The sequence below is a fragment of the Seriola aureovittata genome, chromosome 8 (genome assembly GCF_021018895.1).
Source record: "Seriola aureovittata isolate HTS-2021-v1 ecotype China chromosome 8, ASM2101889v1, whole genome shotgun sequence".
NCBI classification, from domain to species: domain Eukaryota; kingdom Metazoa; phylum Chordata; class Actinopteri; order Carangiformes; family Carangidae; genus Seriola; species Seriola aureovittata.
Window position 1 is genome coordinate 7,521,757 of NC_079371.1, and position 27,778 is coordinate 7,549,534.

At 39.2% G+C, this 27,778-nt stretch overlaps 1 long non-coding RNA gene across 3 annotated transcripts in view; it reads right to left on the bottom strand.

Annotated features, from left to right (window-relative positions):
• Positions 1-2,806: 2,806 nt before the first annotated feature.
• The window catches only part of LOC130173537 (uncharacterized), a 143,053-nt gene continuing 118,081 nt past the window's right edge, over positions 2,807-27,778 (bottom strand). For all 3 annotated transcript variants that reach the window (XR_008828440.1, XR_008828442.1, XR_008828441.1), the window contains one exon: positions 2,807-3,372. This is a non-coding gene — a long non-coding RNA (uncharacterized LOC130173537). The remainder of the gene's footprint in view (positions 3,373-27,778) is intronic.

Sequence of the window (27,778 nt, forward strand, 5' to 3'; positions counted from 1 at the left end):
TGGAATCAGCCTACAGCTCACCCTATTCAAACAGGGACTGAGATTCCCTCAGAATCCGTAATCATTTCTACGAGGGATTTTTGGATGTATCAAACATTCTCAAGTAAAAGCACTGATCTGCATTCATCCCTACCATAAGCTGGCCTGGCTGAATACAAAACGGCCCTGCTAAATTCTGAAAGCCACCTTTTAAAAGTGCCTAAGATATGCATAAGGGGGTAGAATAAGAGAGAGAAGTCATCTTCTTTTCTCTCTCGTTGAAAAGAGATGAGGAGACAAGTGTCTTTTAGTGCTCTCAGGGTCGGTTGGAGCTAAGAAAAAGACAGAGAGGAAAGGAAAAGCACAAGAGAGTAAGAGAGAGCAGAGAGAGAAGAGGTGGAAGCTATCATTACCACAAGGCTACTTAAAAATCCTCCATTGAGGGCACTTAATAGCACCATTTGTAACAGAGGCTTCCTTTCACTACACACCACGTCTGAAAAGTAAGGAGACGCTTTACATGTGGGTGGATGTGTATAGAGAGGACAGAGTGGATGTTCTGCCGCCCAGATGTGTACCTTTTTTGACAGAAAAGAAAGTCAAATGCATGCCACATAGCAGGCCTTTGTGTTGGCAGGGAGCACTACCAGCCACCGCCTGACCCACTCTGCTGTTCATGTATTTAGCTGCTGATGTAAATTACAAGGACAAACTGCCAATCTGCTCGTTTTAAAACTCTCTCTGAATGAGAGTGCCAGCATTAAGTGACAAGGATCATTACTTGTAATGTCAGTTTTGAAAATGTGGTATATTATATTATATTATATTACACTATACTCACACAAGTTTTTAAAAAGTTAATGTGACATTAACTCTTGCTAAATTTCTCAAAAATCCCTCATGTGTTAATGAGCAGAGCCCAGCCCCTAAATCTTCAAATCTTCATCATCAAATCATTTTTGAAATATGCCAAACATTTGCAGGTTCCATCCTCAAAAATGTGAATATTTGCTGGTTTTCTTAGTCTTCTGTCATAGTAAACTGATTATCTTCTGGTTTTGGACTGTCAGTCGGAAATGACGAACAAATTAAACATGTCAATTTGGCCTCTGGATAATTGCAGTGGGCATTTTTCTCTATTTTCTGAAATTTAATAGGCAAAAACACAAATTGTTAATTGAGAAAATAAGTGGAAAACTAATGAATAATGAAAATAATTATTAGCTCAGGCCTTATTTCTGCGATTCCATTATATTTCATGATGCAAAATGTATTACATGGTTTTCAAATGAACTCACTGCATCTTAAAGCAGTGGCCCCAAAAATTTACAGCATCGATGTAAGCAAAGATTTTTTCAAAGTGCGGGCATGTAACTTAATTTGACAGTACATGGATTCACACTTAAACTGATTCATGAGTGGGGATTTGCCAACAGCTAGCAGTAACTCAGCAACAGCAACTAAAATATTTGCCAAGGCTGTTCTCTTAAAGACCATATCAAGTGAAAAATGGAGCACCTATAGCACGAATACAGTAGAGCTTGGGCCAAAAAATTCTGAAGAATTATGCTCAGTGTACATTGGTGCTGAAGCAGGTCCCATTTTATCTCCTGTCTTCCTTTAAACACATTGAGGGTTTGGTTTGGTCACGCATTCAGGAGCATGACATTTCTAATTGACATCTTAGATACTGCAGCTTGAGGTGCTTCACTTCCATTCCCAAGCAAACATGCACACAAAGGTATAGTCAGTTCAGCTTTAGCACAACTAAGTATGGGCACATTTCTACTGCACACTCAGTATGTTACAGCAATTATATTCTAATTATAAGCACGGATTCCTTTCCTCAACAGTGGAGAGAAACAAGTAGAAAGAAAGAGTGAAACCTCTTTCTCAACAGGTATAATTTAACAACATCAGTCCTGCCTGTCCTGGGTTACATTAACACTGCATGTGAAAGCTGATCTGCCTTTTTCGCCTCCTCTGTGACTCACTGTTTTACAAGAAGAATAACAGTGATGAAATAACACTGTGAACAGTTCAATCACGCTGAATCTGGCTTGTCTGATTCTGTACAACTCCCGTTCAGGTATATAATCCCCAATTCAGTACTGTACGTGTCTGATATGTTCTGATACAGCCTCCGTCTAAACAGTCATATTAAGTAACAGAACTGCTCATCTTTTTTAAACCAATGAGACTAAAAACTAAAAAAGGCATTGTGCCATTGCTGTATTTTGGGCCCAGCGACGAGATTCTGAGAATATACTTCATGGCAACAGTGTTACTTTTGTCTTAAAAAACTATTGCAATATTCGTTGACAACTGCGTCAACACTGACCTTTAAAAAACAAAACCTATGATAAAATGTATTGCAACTTTCATCAGCAAATAAATATCTCTACTTCAGAAAGTGATTTAGCTGCTTGAACAGTTGGCACTAATAAGCAGCAGCAACTTCCACTTGCACTTCGGTAACATTATGACTCCATTGGTAACTCTAGCTTCAATCTAACAGATTTACGGACAGATTTACGTTAGTGAGCTGCAGTAAACATAACATTACTAAGGACTGTGGACGCAACATAGGCAGTACTTTCACTAAGCTGTATCTCGTTTTTATATCAGCCAGAGTTTGGAACTATTTACTATGGTGAGAGAGTCTACTGAGTTACAGTCTGGTGTCAACATATAAATAGCATCTTTTCTGCAAACCTCACAATAGACGAGAACACCTGTACAGCGAGTGACTACACATCAGATATACTTCACGAGCTTGGAAGAAATAAGCATTTGCACAATGAAAACTGGACTAAAATATCTTTATTTATGTTGACTAAAACTAGACTAACAACACTGTAGCTACATGATTGAAATGTGACAAAAATCTATGACAAGAATTACATCAAACAGGTGCCATACTGATCAAAGCATGGTACCTTTCATAATAATCTTATTCATTGCGGATCTCATTTCATACATGTATGTAAATCTGCATGAATATCCCAGGTTGGCGTTGTTTTGCTCATGCAGTTCAGGAGTATGACCTCTAAGGCTGAAATCAGAACAAAGCTGAACAAAAATAACGCAGTCGGTCTTAACAACACCTACCAATGCAGGATGTGAGCAGTAAATCAGAATTCAGTGAGCAACGGATTCATTATGAGCATAGCTCTAGAAGCTGAAGAGGTGCATTAACCATGAAATAAATGACTTCCTCTCAAAGAGGTGGTGTTTCATTCAGCTTTGGAACAGTGTTAGACTTACCAAGGGATGACTCAGGGATCTGTGCTGTCACCTCTCTTGTTCATTCTCAGCTCCTCTAATTTGAAATCCACCTCTGGGCTTTGCCACCTCCAGGACTGTCTCTCATTCCTCTCTGCTGGGATACATCTGTGACGACAAGAAGAAGAAGACAGTAAGAGTGTGGAGGAGAGCTTTGTGGGGTGGTGGAGGTGAGCAATCTGCTGCTCATTGTGTAACGTTATTGATGGAGCAGTTAAGGTTTTTCAAGAACCTTGGGGTGCATATCAATAACAACCTGGACTGGGCCAAGGATCATAGGCTGTCATGAAGAGTCAGGTTGTGTGTTGTTTAACCTCCACTGTACAATATAGACATACAGTATGTCTGTGTGGTCTTTGCATTGAGATATTTCTGGACCCGCCCAGCATCCTAAATAATTACATCTATATCACACAATCCTGCACCTCACAATTTACATGTAAAGCCAGTGTTCGGTGCCAATGCAGGAAGTAGTTTGTTTTTCAATGTAGCAAGGCAAAAAGCAGGAGTGTGGAGGTCAAGGTGGTGGATCAAATCTGCAGGGGAACAGATGTCTCCTCCCTTCACAGACCTACAAAAAATGTTTGCCTGTTTATTTTTTCATGACCACAATCATTTCCTAACTTTAACTAAAAGTTTTAGTTTCCTAACCTGTAAAAAGTGAGTTTTAAAAATGTTGGTTGACGTAAAAGAAAGTCCAATAGTAATGTTCTAGTGAGGTTTGCAGGACACACTCCTGAAGTTTTCCATACTCATTACCTGAACTCAGATTTTAAATCAAAGGGAAATCTTTCAGAGAAGAAGAAGAAAGAAGAAGGAGGAAATAAATTATAGCAGCTACTTCACAGAAATCACAAAAAGAAATGAGATGTGAGAAAAAATACAACAAAAAGGCCAAATTATATATAATAACTGAAATGGACTATACATATATATATGAAACAAAATTAAATAAAATGAAATAAGAAATTCAGAAGAGAATAGACACTAAGGATACGGCTATAATATTAACTGTAATGTAGAAAACTGTACTGAATATATGTGCAATGACAGTACTAATGAATAGTCAGTTAAGTAGCGGAAAACATGAAAATAATACAAAAGAAGTCACTTAACAAATTAATGACTGTAAACTCACAAAACAGAGAATAAGACAAATGGTGGACGGTTGAGATTAATGGTGGAAATGGGAGATTAATACAGGAGTCTATTACATATAACATGTTTTCTGATTAATGTTATCTTTCATTTTTTTCTCCACCTTGTTGAAAGAGCAAACACAAAAGGAATCGGTCTGTCAGCAGGAAAATGAAAAAAATGAAATTACTCTGTGTATAATATCAGTGTATTAAATAAAATGTGAGCTATTATTATGCTCATGGCCTGGTTTCAGTATTAAAAATCATCGTGCATTCCCACTTGCCATTCAACACATTTTGTCAAAATGTGCTTTGCTGCACTTAGTGCTGTAGAACCGCTTATCTTCAGGCTAAAACTGTTTCACACAGGCAGCAGAGAAAAAGAGGCATATGCCACAGGTGATTACTGAAGCTAAGGGGCGCGTCAACTTCTCTCCCTCAACTTTGGCCATTGTTCTGAAGCAGGCAGTTGAGCGGGAGTCGGCTCCACAGGTTGAGCACAGGGGTTAGATGTCGGAAGCGCTGGGCTCTTCTGGCTTAGAGGCGTAGGTCTGCGCAAGCATGTAAAATTGGCTGTGAGTTCAAAGAGAATCAGTGAGAGCAGGGAGTTGAGTTGAAACCTGTTATTTCTCTCTCTCCTTCTCTCCCGCTCTGTTTGATTCCGACTCTCAAGCCTCTTCTAATGATGACTCTATCTGCCTCCCACTGGAAGGCATAGGAGCAGCGGCCTCAGGGTCTGCAGCATGAAGGTATCAGAATCGCAGCTCATGCTTTCCTCTATCTCTGCTTTTCATATCAGCCCTCATTTAGCCTTGAATATGCACAAGTAGAATAACTTAAGGATGTCCAAAAATTTGCTGTCTTATACTCACCCCTGATTATCATCAAGACAGTTTTTTTTTTTCTTCCTTCAAAGCTGTCAAATGGATACGGATATGAATGTCAGACATTTAGGGAATGGCTGATGGATTAAATCTAAGCGCAGCGATGAGCAGAATCTGTGAGCATACCTGTGATGGAAGTTTTTATAACAGGAATAAACTGACAAATGACAAACGCTTTGATCCACTGCATATTCTTTGATGACAGCACATGCATGATGACGTTTGCTATAGGGCATACGCCAACACTTAATCCTGCTTCTTCTTTATAGAAGGCAAGTTGGGTCAAAGATTTAATGGGTTTAGAAACACAACTTGATGCTATACTTGGTGCCATTAAAAATAGTTTATGACACAAAGGTGAGCCATGCTGGGAAGTAGTAATGCTTTTCATTCTAGAAAAACAGAAAGCAGTGCCATCTCCATGAGGCATAGTTTCATCTGCCACTTCTTTCCACCTGCCAGTAATTAGCTTCACCAGGACGGCGTAACATGCAGATCCCATCCCGCTCTGTGCAGGTGCTCCAAGCAACCGGAGCAAGTCACAAGTGGGGGTACAAAGATGAGAACCCTTGTTGTCTATGTTCCCAACCCAAAGTACTGCCAATTATGTTTGTCTCAACATACGAGAGCTAGCCAAAATTTTCCCCTCTGCATCAATCATGTGCTATAGAATCAGTGACAGCAATACAAGCAGAGTGACTATGTGGTCAATCAAAGAACATTTCATACTTTGTAGTATGAAACTCCAAAGAACATGTCTTTGCATAACGATCGTAGGAGACAGTGCACCAAAACAGCGGTGAATTATTCAATGAATGTGCAAAAGAAAAATTGATACCATCTGTGATTACAGAGGGTGGTAATCAAAACTAATTAACTCTTACTGTATTATTTAAACAGTTAACAAACACAAATCTAAAGCCATTAGATGATAGCAACGTTAAAACAGAACACGTGACGTGCCAGATCTGCTACGTTTATTCCAGGTATTCATTATAAATGGAGATAACTAATATATATATATATATTATATATATATATATATATATATATATATATTCACTGGCTCCAGCTTGTAAATGTTAAGATTTGTTGCTTTTCTTTGTCATACACGCTAGTAAAGTGAAGATCTTTGTAGTTCTGCAGTGTTGGTCGGACAAAACAAGACATCTGAAGACAAATGTTGAATCAACAGATTAATCAATAACAAATACAATTGGTAGATAAATCTTATAAAATAATGGTCCAACAAAGACATTTAGAGGGTGAACCATACTTTAAAAAGCAGTAACTCTGCAATATTCACCCAACTATATCGTCAACATAGCTCACCGTCATGATTTTTGAGCAGTGGTTAAAAATGTCAAACTGTATTTGACTTTGCCTTCCATGGCTCGCTCCCTCACATCCTCTTGTACAAACACTCAGCATCTGACAGCTGATTGATATGCACCAAGCAGCAGGCACACTCAACATTTCTCCAGGAATTTTCAACTTCACTCATTAAAATGTCTCTTAAAAAGTTGTATTACAGTTGCTAAACTCAGTTAATTGGCCTTTTTGTAAGTTCTGCCTTCTTGTGTGAAAAGTGCAGAAAAAAAAAAACATTTTCAGGAAGACATGGGAGTGTGTTTGTATTTGTGACCTTGCTCCATTCTTAGTCAAGGACTGATTTGCCTAAACTTTATTTGCAAAATGCTTGTGGGTCTGAATTTAATTCAAACCAAATTAAAGTCACAGCATGAAAACTCTCTAATAATTGCAAGGGTTCGTCTTTAACAAGTGAAGGTTTTAGAAAATACCTCATTCCATTCACCCTTGGTCTAAATTTCCATTTAACAGAGGGACCTGTAATACAGAAAGTAGGAGATGAAGAGGTGCTCTCAGTTACTGACAAGCACAACACTCAATTCAAAAAGCAAAACCAGAGATGCTCGAGTCCTTCCTTAAGCCTTTGTCGAATGACCTTGCCAGACTGACAGGCAGTATCAACAGCAGGTTCTTGGTTGTGATATCTTCGTGTTTACAAGAATTGCTTGTATTCCTTTTTTCACTGTGACCACAGCTTTTTTGGTCTAGCAAACAGTTCTTTCAAAGGCTGCACTAACATAATTCCCTCTTCGTTGCAGTGGAGGATAGTAACTATAAAGACTAACTTTGAAAAACACCCACTTGATTTGTTTAACTTGATAGCTGAAGCCTATAGTAAGCCTATAGGTGGCTTTGGCTGAACTTGGAATTAATTGTTGCACAGAACGAGAACGACAATCCCTATCTCTTCCACTGCAACTCTGTCTACTACAAATGACATATATACAACCAGAGGTTAAAGTGGGCCGGGACGATTTAATATTAATATCAACTGTTCCGGCACCGTTGATTAATAAGTAAGTAAACAGAGAGTGAGACAGTTGAGCAGATACACACAGGCAGAGAAGCCCCTCCCCATAGATCATCACAGAAGGCATTGGTCCTTTTAACTTCATTGTTGCAGAAGAAGTGATGCCCCACTTATCCAAGAACACATCAAAAGCTCAATGTTGTTAAATTCAGGAGGTTATTATAAAGATCAGCTCTATGGAGCAGAATCACTTGTTGACCAGCATGTAGAAATGTGCTTCTGGTGTGAACAGCCAGCCCCTCCTGCTTTTGTTGCCTAAACCTAAATAGGTGTTGCTACTAGCAACAGAAAATGAACAATGTGCAAATTACAGAATGCAGCTTCTTTGTTACAAAACCTTGTATTAGAAGTGTTTGTGACCACATCCTAAGCCTGGACAAACCTGATGATACCTGAAACCTACAAAGACCGGACCAACCACATGCGAGGTTGTTTACACCAACAATGCCAACAGATTTTTTAGTCTTTGAATGAGTTACTACACTGAATGACTGGTCAGTAACAACTGGCTTCTGCCAGTATTCAACCTCACAAATCCCATGAAAAGGCAAACATGGCATGTCCCCTTGCCATGTCAATCATAGACGGAAAGCAACAGCTTGCAGTTTCTGGTTAATCCGGTCGTGTGTAGGTCTTCGTTTGATGCTGTAGAGGCTTTCATTTTCTTACCACAGTTCAATCTGTTTTTCCTCTATTTCAGCTACTTGCCATTTTGCTTTTGTGTATTTACCTGTACATCTCTGCAACACATGAACATGAGTGACGTTAACAGTTGCCAATATCAGTTGCAAATATCAAGTATGTTTAAAAAAATATTTAGCATATGATTTTATCTTCTTATTGACACAGACTGGAACAGTCCTAGTTCAACTGTCTGATCTTTCTTTAGTCTACTACAAGATCATGAAGAAGATCATTTTAAGTTAAATTGAACAATGTTATTATTAGGTTTGAGGTTAAGCATATAAAAACTTGATAAGATACTACATTTAGCAAAATAACTAACTCATTAAACATTTTGCATCTAACTGTGGGAATGTGTTTGTTATAAGCTCACAGTTTCCCAATATTTTCTCTGTTGTTTCCATTTTCATGTCCCCAGATTCTCAGATTCTCAACAGTTACAGGTTGCACAGTTGTTGGGAACTTTTCATAGCTTTAGATTCAGACTTTACTCCCAGAGTTCAGTAAGTTTTATTGAGCGGGGCAGAGATATTAAACACCCTCCTGCCCCAGCTCACCTGGCTGAGGCAACCGTTTCCCCTCCTCAACTCTGTAACAAGCAAACTGACTGCAGGTGAGGCATGGGGTGAGGAAAAAACACTAATACCTGCAGGTGAAAATACTCAACTCTGTTGCTCACACTGGTTCAAGTGAGGATATTTTGACATTTATGTTGTGTTACTCTGGTCTCAAAACAGAGAAAGATTATCCCTGTCAGTATTTTATTTTCTATAACAATGTGGACATTTTCATTGTTTTTTTTTGTTTTTACATAAGCACAAAAATCGTGAATGAGGTGAGTGAATTTCTGCACCTTGCACTTGCATATAATTCAGAGATAACAATGTCACAATATTGCAATGGCTTATATTATGTAAATGCATAGACTGAACAATATCCCAGAGCAGAGTGGACAAATTAACTAGACAATCAAACACTAGGTTACAAAACTCACCTAGACATTTATAAAACAGCAATAGAAACAGATATATTTTGGTAGTGTGGAAAAACATGTACACTACAGGATGCACAGTCATTGGAAACACTGTCTTTTCTCTCTGTTATTAAGATATGTTTATCAGGTTTGTAGAGATGTACCTCTTTATTTGACAGGGGAATGTTGTCATGACTTCCATAGATGATTTATTTTTATTTCTGTTTATGTTACATGGAAAGTCAATGCTGTTTTCACTGCTTACCAAAAAGTAAGTCTACCCCAGAGACACAGGCAACTTTTTCAGTTCCCTTGCTCTAATCATTAGAGGCAAAGAACAAGGTAGAGAACACAGTATTTTACGCCTTAATAATACATTGCCACTATTAAGATCTTGTGCAGCACATGCATCAGCAGTTAATCCTCAGAGGCAATGATGATTATTCCACGGTTTCACACATGATGACGTGAAGACAAGTTATAGCTCTCTTATGTATAATAAATATATAGTTAATTATAGCGCGCTTAATACAACAGTGAATGAGAACAGTCTGACCTACATCAGTCCATCATAGAAGGCTGTAATCCAACTATTTATACATCACAATAACAGTGAAGACAATAACACATACTGCAAATCATGGATCTCTCTCTATACAGTGAATATTTCTACAGCAGCGCAATCCCTTTTGTATATGCTCCTATCCTTGTATATGCTGCTGTTTGATGGAGAAGGCTAACCACTAACATCGCTCGCTCGTACCAGCGCCTGGGGAGGCTGACTGTATTTCATGCTCCCACTACAAGGGCTTCCAGCAGTGTACCAAGCAGAGCATGTGTGGTTTATGAACAACATGTCGGCGTATTTGATTTCTTACCATACCGCGCTGGCCTCTCACTCCATATCACCTCACTGCCCTCTCCCACACTCACAAAAGAAGCCACTCTACCCAAGCTTTTCTAAGTCAACAGAGGTTACACGCTGAATTCATTACGGTTGCTTCTCAGACAGATCGAGCAATTACCATGTGAAGGTAACTCTCAGTGTTAACATACCGCAGTGTTACTATAGTATACATGTTGCACAAGAAAAAGGGGGTGGGTGTCGTGGCTGGCTGGGAGGCTGAGATGGCTGCCATACATGTCTTTCCTCTAAGGCAGGTGGTGAAAATGAGGCCTGGTGCTAGAGTGGGGAGATTGGATGTGTTGCTTTGAAGCAGAGCAGGATAGCTGTCAGAGTCAGTCATGGATGGGATGTTCCTATCCACAGCCTATTAGAGAGCTGTTTATCAATGCAGCTGCCAATCAGGCCAATTCTTGGTTTGCCCATTCTAATCTGGACTTCATAACTGCTACATATGGTGCGAGTTCTGTTCATTATGTGCGGCATGGCCTCCCCCATTCCACTCCAAATGCAATCCTTGTGAGGCTGCAGGTAAAATGTGAATGCCACAAGATTGCAATGGTCCTGTCTGTGCAGATGGTCACAGGTGTGTGTGTGTGTGTCGAAAAGGAGAAGGACGACAGAGTGGCACAAAAAAATAAATAGTAATAAATAGGGCTGGGCAAAATTATTTCAAATCAGTATCACAATTATTTCAAACTTTTACCTCGATTACGATGAATGAACTATTAATTTGGCGCTTATCGACCTTGCTCTTCTTTATTTCAGCACTTTTTTTCATATTCAGCAATGTGATTGTGCCCCAAGTGATTAGACAAATTGGTGCTGTTGCCTTCGGTCGTTGCCAGCTCTTTGCCCTGCTCTCTACTGACTGGATTCAAGGAAGTTTATATTCTAGCAACCACTACATCCTGAGCACAGCTGATATAGCATTACCTTTGCCAATGCCATCTGTTAGTCCACACCATAACAGCCTTTTTTTTCTTATACCATTAAAAGTGAAGTGTATTGTTTAAAAATTTAAGCAAGTATATAAGCCAATCAGCGAAACGGGATTATGTTGGGCGGCATCATTTGTGGCCACTGTGCCTCCTGTCAGTTGTTGGTATTGTTGTCGATATTGTTAAGATTTTGAGAATGTACAAAAGCCATACACAATTTCAGCAGCACAAAATTGTCTATAATTATAAATATGCATTAATTCAAGCTTTATTTATAATGTTAATGTTTGCCATGTTCTTTGCTAATATGATCATTATGATACTGCGATACTTTTTAAAAAAAAAAGCTCACTAGGGAACCCTATGACACCGGATACCTCTCTTGATCTTTTTACTGCTATCCGTGTGAATAGACAGGAACATGAGCTTTTCTTACATTATACAGTTAATATGAAAAGTGTGATAGGAACTTAATTCAAAATACATTTTACAGTAGGAAAACAAAAGGTGAGCACATCCGCCCTTCAACTGGCCATTGTTGGATCGCATCGCTGCTATTAGCATCAAGTTTAACTCAACAACTTTCTGCCGCCGACAAGTCGCTGAAACGGCTCTGCCCACTGTCTCTCGCTGTGCCCTCTGTTGCTCTTTGTCTTCCAGCACTCATTTAAACTGAACGGGTACCACTGTCTTTGTCTATTGTTTTTTCTCTGGGTGAAAGCACAAAGTGAGAAACACTTGATTTATAAATATGAAATGTTGTTTGACTCTTCTGTAAATCTCACTTTATTCAACAATAATGAATCACTGATATCATATACAGCGGGTGTGTGGATCACCCCACTGTAATTTGTGTTGTTGTTCCATATATGTTTCCTTCAAATGAAACTGTCACCACTATCACTTGCGTAGTTTCATCAGGGATTTCTTAAATTTCAACTTCTGTTGTTTCTCAGCACATTGCTGAGCGTAGACCTATAAATGTAATCTCAGTAGGAATTTGGACCAAGCTTGCAGTGGTTAATAATTCAACTCAGAGCTGGAGGCTTGCATTGAGGTGAACTATGCAGCAGTCTTGTTAAACATTCATGTTCTCAGCTGTGCCTCGCCCCTGGAAGGCATTTGACCGCTAGAGCGATAACTCAAAAGGTAAAGGCTTCTCATAGATATTAAAATCAATTTGATGTCTGATGTGTCAGATCTGCCACTGCTCAACCATTGGGCCACTATTGTTTCTTTCTCTCCCTGTTGCAAAGCCAGTGTCTATGTGTGCTTGCAGGCTACATGTATATTTACATTTGTTTGTGTTGCATATTGTTAACTATGTCCATGTGTCCTGTCAATTTTCTATAGAAGTATAAAAAAGGTTAAGAAACTGGGGGACATTTGCCAAATGACTACAAAGCCTTCACATAAAATATCAGAGCATAGAGAATAATAACAAGGCGTGACACCACTAGCTAGGCTAATACACCTCATGCTCAGCGTCATTAGTACATGATCTCAGCTGGTGGGGCTTTTTTCTGGCAGGTATTATTTAAAAAAGCAGCTGCCCTTCACTCATGTGTGAAGGAATGTGAATGAGAAATAGAGAAGTTTAGCTTTCATTGTAGGCAACAACAATGAAGAATCAGCAGGGTGGCAATACAGACACTGCTTGACTGAAATAAATTCAGGCTCTACAGTCACAAGTGACAGCTGCTACATATGATTTCAAGGTTTGTCAAATGTTTGTTTCTGTAGCACTGAACAAAAACAACAACAAAAATATTGAAGGCAATAATTGCTTTATGTTTTGCTTGGGAGGAATGCTACATAAGTTAAAGTACAGGTACATCAATATCAATAATGGATGTGGTTGAAGAGATTAAAGGCGCCATTTTTTTCTCGGACTATAAAAGATATAGTGCAGCATTGTTGAACTGTGTCTCCTTTACTGCAACCCAGAGCATGGTCATCAATCATGCTCACAGTACAACAACACAAATTAGTTCTTTTTGGGTGGCAGTGATTTATTAGAACGGCAGCTGGATATGCAAGACTAAATTGTTTTTCTGCACTTTCATAATTCATTTAATTCTCCAAACAACAATTTTCTGGCAGGTCAGTGTTGTGCTCAGGGTTTGAATTTTTCAAAATAGTAGCTGATGTAATTGTTTTTTGAACTCCCTGACTAAGGAACTGAGCCTGTGGCTACTAGTAACAACTGGTAGGTGATGCAGGCAATTTGGCACAGTCCTCCTCATATCTAGAGTACCTTTGCAGCCGTCTTGCAATATGTTTATTTCTAAACAAACAGCGCACAAACAGCTAATTGCATCCCAAAACCACAGCTATCTCTGCATACCAGCAGTTAGTGACCCAATTTTGATCTTTTGTCACATGAACATCAGATACATTCATAACACATACAGTGACTGCTCTGGATCAGATGCGTATAAATAATGTGTGAACAAGATAAAAAGCATTTTCCAAATGCAGGGTGTGTATTTGCCAAAAAATTGCTGTCACTTGTTAGAAAAAAATAAATAAATAAATAAAATGGAGATTTTCGACCACCTAGTGAAGCTGCAGGGCAACTTGGTCTCCTTGAAATTACATTTATGTAACACTAATTTGTTTTGCCAAATATCTTTTGGAGGAAGCATAATTGGTGTCCAGATTCTGTACAGCTTTTTTTGTTGGAGTGCAGGAAGGCCTGCCTAAGTCACACCTGTGGTTCGGTTTAGGAACCAAAAACTGTTTTTTCAGTATTTATATGTGTAACCATCAGCAGGCATACTGGACCTTCGTTGTCATAGTAACGACTAGAAGGGCATTCAGCGAACACAGATCTCTGCCAGGGCAAATATCCAAAAACCTACATACTCGTACATACATACACATGGTACAGGTTGTGGAGTGGTCATGGTAAAAAGAAACTGATGATGATTACTGGTTTCACACAGGAAATAGACAGCTGAACCATCCATCTACCCCAACCCCCCTCCTCCTAACGCAGACTTTGTTGCTCTGTAAACTGCGTCAACTAACTTCCTCCTTTGCTCCTGTCATAACTACGGGTAGCTATGGGTCGTAATGAACTACCTGCACAGATGACCCGTGGGATCACTTTTAAAGGACGACAGTCTCCTCAGGCGCTATGATGCCCCAACGTTCCCATTTGCTGTCCAGCTGGGGACTTTTGTTGCACCCTCTTCATTGATTTCTGTCATCATCTAATATAAGGCATTAAAATGGCAAAAACACTTGAATTATAATGAAATTAGTAATAAATTAATTATTAATAATATTTTTTTCCTCATTATGTTGATAAAAAGCATTACATTTCGGTCACAGTGTATTTGCTGTTGAAAATTAGGAATATATAAACATTATCATTTCTACATGACTGGGTTATGTGGGGAGGACAAAAGCATATTTTTTGATTGGTAATTTCAAATAACAAGGAGGAAGACAAGTAGTTAGTGTCTGGCCATGAGTTACAGAGCTCTGCCACTCTTCCAGATGACCCTCCAAATTAAGAATCCATCTACAAGTCCTTTAACCCAAACCCAGCTGACCCCCCAGCTTGAATTATTATTTCCATCTTGTTTGCAGCCACTACAGATGGCAATTTGGCTGTGCACATATGGAAAGCTTTTATCTGAAATGTATGCTTATGCATTCTGGTTTGAGTGTAAACACAGGAAACATGACTCACATTTAAAGGATAGCTCTGATGATATTCTATATTTTTCTTAATGGTTGCCAAATTCATCCCACCTACTTGTTTTGTTCATGTAGCCAAAGCCTCATATGGTTTCAGTGCACTGTGCCATAGACTTCCATGTTGTCCAAAAAGTATTAAAATTAGATTAATGAGCCACACTGTTGCGCTGGGTGACATGTTCCTTCATTACAATAAACATGTGCACTGTGGTTTATTTTGACTTGTTCCCAAAAACACCTTCTTGCTGCCATACATATTTGCAAGCACTAATTTCATGCCTGAAAATAGCCTCCAACAAAACCACTATGTACCCCTGTCTGTGTTTGCCAGAAAGTGCAGTGCTGATTTCAGAAATTACTGAACCTTTTTTTAAGTTATAGCTTGTATTCATAGAGATTTCTTTAGCAGGAACAAATGGGCTTGGAGGTGATTGCCACAGACAGGTGGGGGACGTCTGAAACTAACATATTGTTGTTTTTGGTCTTTTCATGACTTTTGGCAACAACAAAAAAAACAAACAAACAAAAAAAAACTACAACAGCCTTTCCAATAAAGAAAAAAAAAGTCAGATACTGTGTAGACATAAAATCCGAACACTGCATACATTCTGTACAAGCTGCTCCTTGTCCCTCTATTGCTAGACAGAGGAAGTCTGTCTAGCAATATTGACTTTCAGGGCCAGGTCTGTTTGGAGCGATTGTGGATGAATTCTAGTACATTATAGTAGACATGTAATGATCATTATCTGTATAATGGCTCATAGTTGGACACTCATTTTATTCACAATCCTTTTGAACAAGGTTTATAGAGGGAACAGACTATGATTGAATCCATAATGGAGGATATAAAATACTTCTATATAAAACTACAACTTTATCATCATCATCAGCGTCATCACCATCACCACTATAAATTTAAGCCCTGATCACAGACTTCTGTTTACCTCTTATAAAGTTGTCAATTTATAATCGTCACGATATAAAAATTCTATAAGGATGACATGAGTGAATGAAGCTATTGCAGCATCAGTGCCTTTAATATAAAATTTAAATATTCTTCACTCTCAAATCAGGAATATGCATTTGCCTCAAATGCATATTCCTGACTCCCCAGTTCAGAATAGATTTATAGCAAAAAGCCAAACATCAGGCTTAACAGCAGAATCAGCACATTCCATTAACATGTCCCCTGTTAATTCCCTAGAAACATCCCCATTAATGAACATCCATAATCTAAACTGCAAACACGGGAATATACTACATGTCTCAACATACTTGCATCTCTGACATGTTTGTGATAAAAGCTTTATTAATTATGGTATCACAGATGTTGGCCACCGACAGTAGAATTTTCCTGGTAACATTGGAAAACATGTATTTTCAGCGCTTTGAGGTGTGGGTGGGACCATTTGATGGAAATGCCAAGAGGAATGCATTTTAACACCAAGGCTGTCAAATCTAGATATGTAAACATATGAGACTTCACACACTGACAAGGGCACAAGGGGAGAGATCCATCACACAGATGACACCCCGGGATTGTCTTTAAGCTTTCCTGGTGTTGCACACATAAATTAACCTGAGCCAAACTTGGATCAGTCACTTGTGCTGTGGGCGGTGATTAGTGTTTGAACACAAACGTTTTGGAGGGGGGGATTATCCCTGTCAGCCTAGAGAAGACCCCAACCTTCACCTCCACAAGGTGAAAATCTTGACTTTAGGAAAAGGTTGAATCGAAATTCTGTTCATGTCTCACAATCAATAAATTAAAACCAGAGCTCTTAGAAATTTACTGTCCTGTTGTTAAATTAAATCACCCAACATTACGATCATATTCCAAGGTGAGCCCTGAGAACTAAAACGTTTATTGCCATTAACATTTATTAAAACCAATACGTCTATTCCTCTCTCTGAGAAGCCCCATTTTGCCAGTTAACATATTTTATTAAGTATTGATTACAGTTGAAATCATCAACTCAACTAATATTAATCAGCAACAATTTTAAAAATGAATTAATTAAATAAAAAGGAATAATTAAAAGCAAAAACATATCCCTCTTGTATTGTTGAGTTATTTCTGTGCTCAGGTTCTTATGTAGTTATCTACAATAAGTCTGTCTGTGCCACTTATGTCTACGCTGCTTCTTGTCTAATTTTCTATGCAAACCTGAAACAGAGCTTGTATTCTTTTATGGTACATATCAGTGTTAACTTGGTAAGCTTGACAGGGTTTTATGAGACTTGCTGTTGTGAAACTGAGGGACTATTGGGTTTACACATCCTCTGCATGGTGTAATTTTTGCCATTTGGTGAATGTGGGCAGTGTAAATTTAACGCCCTCCCTCGTTTCTTAGCTTTGCTTTAATAAAACAGAATATACGATGGAGGCTATCAACATACAGGGAGGTAATGATTTGCTTTCTTTCATTCAAGTAAAGGATTATCATTGACTATGAAAATGGTTAGTTTCTGTGGCAGATGGTGCAATAACACAAATTTATTCACCACTACAGCACACCATCATAACATCTCTCTCTCCCTCTCTTTATTCATTCATGTGCTCTCTCTCTCTCTCTCTCTCTCATCACCGTATCCTATCCTTTCCTTTCCTTCCCTCTTCTTTCCTGTGTTACAGTCATGTAGTTCTGTTTATCTTTCTTAATCTTCTGTATCTGTTCTTCGATCACCTTGCTCATTCACCCTTACCGTCAAACTGATGCAAGGCCAGGTAACTCATGAGGGAATTAACAGGTGAAATGTATGCTCTTTATCTCAAGCACCGCTGTGCTGCATAACGCCCTTCCCTGCACAAGCCCCGCCAATATCGTTCTCACACTGCGCAAACAAGAAGTTTATATAATTAACTTTCAAAGACATTGTTGAACCAACGCTACATTATAGAGGAGAAGGGGAACTAAGCGCCTTTCCCCTCTAACTCCAGGGGATTAAGGTAATGACACAGGAAGACAGGAGTAGACAGGTGGCCTGCAAGAAGTCTCCTCCTCTTTCGTACAGTAATGAAATTGAATTATAAACCTCTGCTAATCTCTTTCACAAAGGTTTGGAAGATATTCCTTCACCTGCAGGTGTGCCAGAGTCCTCTAATCAGCACAACTTATAAAGTCTGATTTACATTTCATGTTAGACTCCTCTTGCTTCCTGCAGCAAATACAGTGATGTATCTCTGAGCTTTGCCTTTGAAAGTGTATTATACATGTCCAAATTCAACTCTATAGGTTTTAAGACAGAACTCAATGCTTCTGGGAAGAAAAGGCTAAATCAATATTTAAAAATTGAATGCAGTTTTTCTTGCCCCTCCTAAAGCTCCATTTCTAAGTACATCATGATAGCTTGACATTGCATTGGCAGCATGATTATATACCTTAGCAACAGGTGTTGGGGCTACGCTTACACCTCATATATAGCCTCCCTTCTACATATTAATAACCATAACACTCACATACACAAAGCTGCATTTTGTACATTGCATAGTGTATACTTTCACCTCCATATGAATCTACAGGGGGTTGAGTGTCAAGCACCATGATTCTTTAAATTTAGTTCAAGGCCATGCCAGTCAATGAGGTGAGCTCCTAACTGTCAAAGCCTGTGAGAGAGAGGTGGAAAGAGACAGCAGAGCACACACAAGTCTGCAAATGGTGGCTGCAATATTCTGTATGGAGGAGCACCTCAGCATGTTTATACTCATTCAGTGAGACAGGTGTGGGCATCTTGAGCCTGCCTATGCCTATGTTTCTCCTTGGCTCTGTAAGCCAGCCCCATTCATCATCCTCCAACAGCCCTGCTCTAATTGGGCTGCATCCCCACCTGCTGTCACTCACCACCTCCTCCACATAGAGCCGGAAGAGATACAGATGTACCTGGTCCGGCACAGCCCTGTCGCAGCACACCAGCCTCGGCATTTGAATTGCATATGTGGGCAGCTGAGCCCCAGCAGCTACACTGAGCTGATCCCAGGTACTGCTCTCTCCCTTTCTCCCCATCGGTACCTGTCTGTCCCTCTATCCACAGTGGAGTAGAAGCCGGGTAATGATGTGGCCTATCAGTTTAACTATAGACAGTGCTACAACACTCCAGGGCTGCAGGCATCGTCGTGGGTACCTCTGTCCCCCCAATATAGCAGGGACATTAGACATTCCTCCTCCTTGGGTACCATGTCTCTTAAAGTTTTGCAAGGCCTAGTTTCATAATAGCTCTTGTCTTATTTGAGTGGAGCCTGCCACTTCAGATAAGAATTGCAGATACCCTTTAGCTGCCATGTAGAGCTAGAAGACATCTAATGAGCCTTTGAGATTTGCCTGCTAAACCTACCATAAAACGGCGTGCATGGAGACATGGCTTCAATTTGTCTAAAAGGAATTACAAGGTTTCAAGTTTCAGCATATAGACAAGACAGCAACCAAAAGTCTCATTTGCTCAATTTGATTTTATTAATAAATAAAGGATTACCTCTTTTGTTCAACGGAAGATTGGGTTAAGATTTGTAAGAGCTTGGCTTTGTCTAGTTGGGCTAACCAAGGGGAGATTTGCATTTGTTCATTCTGTTCCTTTTCTTCATTCTGCATTCTGTATACTTTAATTTGCAAATATCCTTGTCCATCCCCATTAGCTGCTGACAGCAGCAAGGAGGGGTGAATGTTATGCGAGTGCAGCACAGATAGTCCATTGAAAGTGACAGTGGCTGACACCAAAAGTTTGGGCATGCCCAATATCATTTCATGGTGTATTGTCCTGGTCTATGTCAAAATGACTTAGCTGATATATTCATATTCATAAAAAAGATAGACAAGCAAGAGAAAGAAGACTTTGACAAATGATTGTATGGCTTGTGTGTCCTGCTCAGGGCTTACACAAAGGCATGTGACAACAAAAAACTAAATGGGATGAGGCAATTCTCTCACTCTGAACTGGTTTTTATGACACTAATTTGTTTTCCCAAATACGTTGTGATGGGCAATGTAATTGCTGCCTAGATTATGTTCACAGGCCACGTTTTTGTAATGTAGGAGGATGCAACAAGTCATGCATGGTGTGGTTGGGTGTGTTACAAAAAAAAAAAAAAAAAAAAACATTGGGGAAAGATTTTAGTTTGAGTTAAATGTTAATATAATAAGCACGTCTTATGCCTCAAGTCGCTTTTGAATTTTTTAATATTTAAGATCAACTAAGAGACCACTATCTTTCCCTACCCTGTGCTGTAAGTGCCTAAACAAAACCACAGAAGTGTTAATCTTACTTCAGTGGCTATGAGCAGATAATACAGGAAAAACAAATGAACATTTACTGATTAATGTTAATATGATGTTGATAAAATTTATAATTCAGGGGGCATTACATTATTTGCCGTTGCAAATTAGTACTAAGCTATATTAACATGGTTTCTATGAAACAGTGTTGCATTGTCTGATACCAAATTCTTGTGCTCACTTGATATGATTTTTATCAAAACGAGTCCTCCACATGAAACAACAAAAAATGAGCATTTTCTTATCTGTGCCCTCTTGGCAGGACAACATTTGTCAGTGCCTTCTATAACCATAACAAATCACTGTTGGAAAAATATATGTGTCTTGGTGAACTTCAAACAGGTTTAGTTGATGTACTTACAGTCATAAACAAGATAGACAAGCATAAGGACAAGTGATGTGGCTTCTGTATCCTGATCAACAAATAATGGCTGTGAGTTTATATGATTATAATGAAGAGGACACCAAATAGATTTGACTTGAACCCTCTCTATGAGTTCAGCTTTTTAAATACATAAAAAACTAAATAAAAGAAACTGCAGTGAAGAAACACGAGTATCCTCCTACTTTTAACTGTAATACACACTTCCTGATGGGACCTTATGCTGCTGCCATATCCTGCTTCTTAACTTTTGAGACAGGAAAGTTTGAAATGTCAATTTTTATGTTTCAGACTACATACACATGAACACTTTTATGCTTCCTGGAGACAACATCATTATGGTTTAAGTGATCTAACCATAACGACGCATCAGCTGCACAGACAAAGCACAGGATGTTGACTTTGAATGTAAAAACATGGTGCAGTAATTTCAGCTTGCTTTGTACTGATGGAGAACGTTCTGCAGGCAGCAGGTACATGATAAATTATACAGTGATTTGAGAGTCTTGGGGTCTGTCCCCGTGCCCACATTTGTGGTATTTCCGCCTACTTGTGTGACGTGTTTCCATTAATTGCGGATAGTGCACAAGTACCTGTTAAGACTGCGAGTAAGTGGAAGATTTTCAGGACACACTTTGTTAATGAGGACAACCTGTTGCTCATGCAAATACATGGTCACACAACGATGTTCTTTCCCTCTTACATTTAAAACAAATAAAGTAAGTAATTACACACTACTAATTAACTAAAAAAAAAGCAACAGAAAAAGCACACAGAGGGCTAAAGGAGTGAAACAATAACGTGATTACATGGAGAGCTACTGTATACAGAAGTTGTACTGTGCAAATAAAAAGGGGCAAAAAGAAGATTATTTGACAGACTGGTTCCTTGTGATAAAAAAAAAACAAACAAACTTTAGAGTAAAGCTTATAAGACATATTTAACCACAACAGTAACTACATTTACATTTTCATTTGATATATGCTTATCAATAAAAATCTTTTATCAATGAAATTTGGAAAGATTTTTTACAATAAGTGACGACCATCTGTTGAGTACAAAACAGATGAATGTTTGGATGTGAATAAAAGAAATCTTTAAATGTTTGTGTCTTTCCAGAACGCAGAACCCAAAGTTCAAAATCAAAATGAATCAGAAAATTCTGAAGCAGGATAAACATTATTTCATTTTTTATCACATTTCTTCAGTTTTAGTAGACATTTGTTATCGCTATGCATTTTTACTCATAGTTGCTCATTCATAATCACCAAATTATCTCTATTTTTTCAGCCTTGCCAGTACAGTTTTTATTGCACTTCATAACTATGGGATATGGAATCCATTAATCGTAGGGTTGGTACTTTGATCCTTGGCTCCTCCTGTCTGAGCCCCAAACTGCCCCTAATTATATAGTACCATATACATATGGTTAATGTGTACATTCGGAAGAATGAATCTAATAACACAGCATATCATTGTATTCTCACTAAATCCAGCACATCATGAACTTAATTAGTGTTTTCATCTTCAAGTTGATTATTGTTGGTTGGCAAACCAGCTTATAGAAGCGTTACCACCAGCAGCTGCGCTGGCATCCAAGTTTTAAGATATACCTGTCTCAAAATATGGCTTCAAGAGTAACAGTGCACCAAGTGTGCCCTAAGTATAAATTGTATTCTGCCATTTCTCAGGGACTGAGCTACTTAAGTGGTGGCATAAACAGTGCATCACAAAGTGTTCACACCCCTTCAATTTTTTCACATTTTGTTATGTTGCAGTCTTATACTAAAACAAAAACATATATATATTTCTTCCCTCACCAATCTACACCCAATACCCTATAATGACAAAGTGAACACAAAAAAAAAAACTGAAATATCACATTGACATACAAATTCAGACCTTTTGCTACAGCACTTGAAATTTAGCTCAGGTGCCACCATTACGCTTGATCGTCTTTGAGACGTTTTCTACACGACCTGCGGTCAATTCAGCCAATTGGACATGGTGTGGAAAGGCACACACCTGTCTATATAAAGTGTCACAGCTGACAATGCATGCCACCAAGCCATGAGGAGGAAGAAACTGTCTGCAGAGCTCACAGACAGGATTGTGCTGAGGCACAGATTTGGGGGAAGGCTACAAAAACATCTCTGTTGCTAGAAGGTTCCCAAGAGCACAGTGGCTTCCATAAGTCTTAAATGGAGGACATCTGGAACAACCAGGTCTCTTCCTAGAGCTGGCCGGACAGTCAAAGTGAGCAGAGCTGAACTGACAACTGAGTGACCAAGAACCTGATGGTCACTCTGACTGAGCTCCAGAGATCCTGTTTGGAGATAGGAGAAACTTCCAGGACAATGACCCTCAGCACACAGCCAAGACCACGAAGGAGTGGCTTAGGGACAACTCTGTGAATGTCCTTGGCCCAGCCAGAGCCCTGACTTGAACCCGATCGAACATCTCTGGAGAGACCTGAAAATAGCTGTCCAAAGACAGTCTCCATCCAAGCTGACAGAGGACGAGAGGATGCGCAGAGAAGAGTGGCAGAAAAATCCTGCAATCCAGATGTGCAAAACTTGTCAGGTCATATCCAAGAAGACTTGAGGCTGTAATCACTTATACAGGGTCTGAATACTGTCAATGTGTTATTTCAGTTTCTACTTTTTAATAAATTTGCAAAAAAGTCTGTTTTCATTTTGTCATTACGGGGTATTGAGTCTAGATTGATGAGTAGTCTGAACACTTTTTGAATACACTGTACAGAAGTGCTGAGACCACAAGTGCAGGTAGTGGCACCTACTGGACCAGAACTCCTGCAGGTTCAGTCTTCCAGCTGACAGCATGAAGCCAGAATTAATGTTTGTACAATGATCAAACAATGCAAGAACACTTCCTTTGCACCAATTTACATCATTTCCGTGTAATTACAGCCTTCAATCAAAACTGCTTGTGTGTGTCTGGCAGAAGCAAAAGGAATGAAAGTATTTCTCCCTGGTGTTCTACATTTAGTTTTGTTGTTATTTTTTCTCTGCAGGTGCCCAAAGGTACAGTCAACATCGTACATTATAATTTATCACAATTACGTAACTTTGTGTGGGTGCATTATTATTACAGATGGTAAGTAATCAAGTCAAGCCTAGATTAACTTTATTATACCAGTGGGAAATTCATATGGTCAGTGGTGCAAACATTTATACATAAAGACAGTAAACTGTACACAAAATGGCAAACACTACGCTAAACAATACATCATCCAGAGATAATGCAGCCCCATCATCTGCTTCTAACCCTCCCCAAACACACAAACTGACACACAAAGGAAAGAAAAACAGCTGCACAAGTCTACCCCCACTTACAACACACACACACACACACACACACACACACACACACACACACACACACACACACACACACACACACAAAGCAGTAGTGCAAACGAAAACCATAATCATATGAATAAATTAATGTGTGACAATGAGATAGTAATACCAAATACCAACATCACACTGTGCAGATTTAGTGCCAGCTGTTTAACACATTAATAGGAACAAAGAATTACTGAAACCTTGCTGTTTTGGTTTTACATTGCATTATTCTGCACCTCTAACTCAGCTCTAATTCCTGAGGTAGAATATGAGAGGGTCACCAGAGAGGATGGATGAGACCAAAACACTTCCTGCTACCTTCAAACTCACTGGCTGCATTAAACCAACGCTTAAAAGCCAAAAATGGAACAGATGAGTATTTTGTTTTAGCATATCATTACACATCTGCTTTGATATTCCCTTTAAAAACTATGATTCAGCAATTTTTTTTAATGTAGTCAGTTTTGTCATTGCTGTAATTATGATGTCCCTCTGTGACTTTAGGTATAAATTATGTTACTGTGTCAGTTGCGAGTTATGCAATGCAAAAATGGGTAGGGGTCAGTCATCACTGGGAAATTGGACCCTAGAAGAAACTCTTCTGTTTGAAGTGCTGTTCACTCTGTGGGTGAGTGTTGCATGTGCGGAGATATGCTAATGAGGACATGCTTTGATTGGGCCACCCACGTCAGTGACTCCGGCTGACAAAGGTGCACAAGGCTGCATCCGCCAGCCTCATTAAAGCCCTGTCCAATTATAGAATAGTAATTGATCATCTGCTTTGTGTGTTTCTGCCCTCTCTCCTTGTCTCCAAAGTATGCTCGAGGTCAATTTAAAATGCATCAAAGCTGTTACATGGTTAAATCCCCACAGACAGTTGCTGGCCTCCCTTGGCTTTTTGTTAAGCTCATACAAGCACCTGCGTACTAAGTGTTGTCCCTGCTTTCCAGTTTATCACCGCCTCCTCTTGCATCGTTAACACGAATCGTAAAACTCCGGGGACTCGAGGGTGAAATATGAAGGGCTCCTATTTGACTGTTTGTAATGTAGAGTGGGTTACCCATTTCAATTCTGTTTCTGTAAATAAGGCTACAGTATAAATAGGTCTTGCTAGAAATGATAAATGTGACTGAATCTGTAAATTCTCTCAGATAAAAAATGTTGAAGCAAGTAATTATACTTGTTTTGTATGATATAGTGGTGCGATCATTGTATGTTTATGTGTTTATCTTACTGAAACACAGGGACCTGTAAGAGTGACTCTCTGTCAGTCAACCATGCTGAAATCATACTTTGAGCCAGTATTCCCTACCTCACCCAACCCTCTCCCGGTCTGTTGTTTCAAACTGGGAGAAATGATTTCTTGTTTTCCTTTTAGATGAGACAGGGTGCCATGGGATCCTGAACTCTCCAGTGCAATAAGGAATAAACATTGAAGTGAGCTTGTCACAGCTACCGACAACCATCAGGATGTCGAAACAGCACCGGCACAAACATGCCACTGCCTTCAGATCTCCATATTTAGATACGTGCGCTGTGAGTAAGCGCAGGAAGCAGCTGACTTTCAACAGACTCAAAGAGCCTGGGTTTCCATATTGACAGGGACTAAGTTCAACTGATTCTTGAATCAATCAGTGACAGAGGTCTAATTTATCTCTCAATTAGATCTCTCCTGCTGTATTTGCCTCAGTTTGCCATAATTTGTATGCCAACCGAGATGGCTCCACTGCTGCCCCATTATGAATAGAGACACTGCTTTTGTGGTCTCATTATTAAATAAGTAAGAGGATGAGGAGGCAGACAAACGTTTTTAAGCCTTGTCGGAGAAGACGCCATGGCCATTAGAGGCTGAGCATTAACAACAGCAAGAAACAACACAAACTAGAGGGGGGTGGGGGTTGAGCTGGACAAGGAAGAAGAAGCTGTAATTACGGTAATATTGCCACCTTGTTATTGTAGCCTGTATTGCATGAGATCTGGCTTTGAGAGTAGCTAATCGAACACACAGAGGCAAAGATACAGTCAGCTCATTTTGTTAATGCCTTACCCAGATTTCTGTTTTGTTTCTACAGTTTATTCTGCACTATTTATCAATATTATAATTTATTGCTGCATCAAAACAAAGGAATGACGAATGGGAGTTAAGAATCATCTCTGGACCTCGTAACAGCCTGGGTATCGTCAATGGCAGGACTGAATGCATTAAATGCAATATGAATTGTCCCTTTATTGATGCCATTCATTACAATGATGAAAGCTCTTGGTAATTATCAATTTTGTTTAAGCACATCTGAGAGCTTTGTGTGGCACACTAATGGACGCCACCGGTGAAGCCAGTCATTCAGATTTGTGTCAACGAGTCATTAAGCTGCCTTTGAGGGAAGTCAGCAATCTGATCCATCATGACAATAATGAGACGAAGATGAACTCATCAATTTCACTCTCCCAAGCACTGCACATAGCTTATAGATAACAGTCACAGTCTATTCCTCCATGACTCACTCTACTTGCCACTGTCTTTCACCCTCTTTGTAACATCTTCACCTCTCCACAAGACTTTTCTGTCTCCTCTTAACCATCTTTTCTGTCACCTCTTTTTGAAGTCCAACTTTGTCACCCAAGCCACTTTGTTACTATGGTCATGTCCATTTTTGTTTTCTTTTCCCCCCTCCCTTGCAGAACAAACAAATGGATACATTTCCAGCCAATGTGGCATCTCTCCTCTCTTACGGCAGCATGCAGACCTTGTTCATATTGCAAATTTGCACACATTCATTCATTATGCTTCAAACAACGCATAAAAAGAAATACAAGTAGAGAAACAAATGTGTGTGACAAATATATTTCTTTCTGTTTTTGGTGTTTTGTTGAGGCATTCCTTGATTTGAGGTTTGAAACTTAACCCTGTGCTTCTGCATAAGCATCGGAAAATGAGTGAAGGTATGAAACTACAGGAAAAACAGTGGTTTGAAAAAGTTAATTTGTTTTCCTGCGTTCATCTTTTCCTCAACAGATTTACTTCATTTAAAAATGATGTTAAGCTGCCTTAAATTGCTTTGTTTTGATATGAAATTTCTTCGTGCAGTTCTTCATTCTGCCTACTCCACACACTACCTGACCTCAAAGGCCACCTTAATATGAGGTTGTTCATTTAGCCTTTAAGAATTTTGTATCTACCTGTGACCTCAGGCAGCTCCTGCAGTTTCCATTTCCTCAATCTGCAGTTCATCATGAAGCTGGCTGATCATAACCAGCACTTAATGATTCATGAACACAGAAACTAATGGAGTACTTTACACGTTGTAATCGAATGAGGCCATTATGGTGAAACTAGCTGCTTACTGGGGACTTTGATCAAAGAGGGACTCGGGGTATGATCATGAAATGCATCAGATGTGGAGAGATGGCACAGACTGACATCAAGCTTTTGGACGTAGGTCCACATTAGCATGTCTTTGAAAGAGAGGGAGCTTGCTGGCACACAAGGTCATAAAACTGGTGAAGTCTTTCCAAAAGCAGACTCTTCAACTTGCCAATGGCTTTTCAAAAGCAAGAAAAAAGATTGTGAGAAGGTCCTGATCACAATAGTGAATATAATTAAAGAGGAGACAGCAAAAGAGGGACAGAACTGGGTTTCATAATGCCTTGGTAATCCTCTTCCTCACTATCATTTTTTCCAAGACAAATTCTTGCAAAAGATGGTCTTGGAATTCACAACGCATATGACAGCTGGCAATGAGCATTCTTTGAGCATCTGCTGCTGTGGTTGAGGTATGGTTATGTTTAGATGATTAAAACTGCTTAGTTAAGGGGATATGGTTTTCATGGAGAAAAGAAATGAACAAAAACCAACACTGACT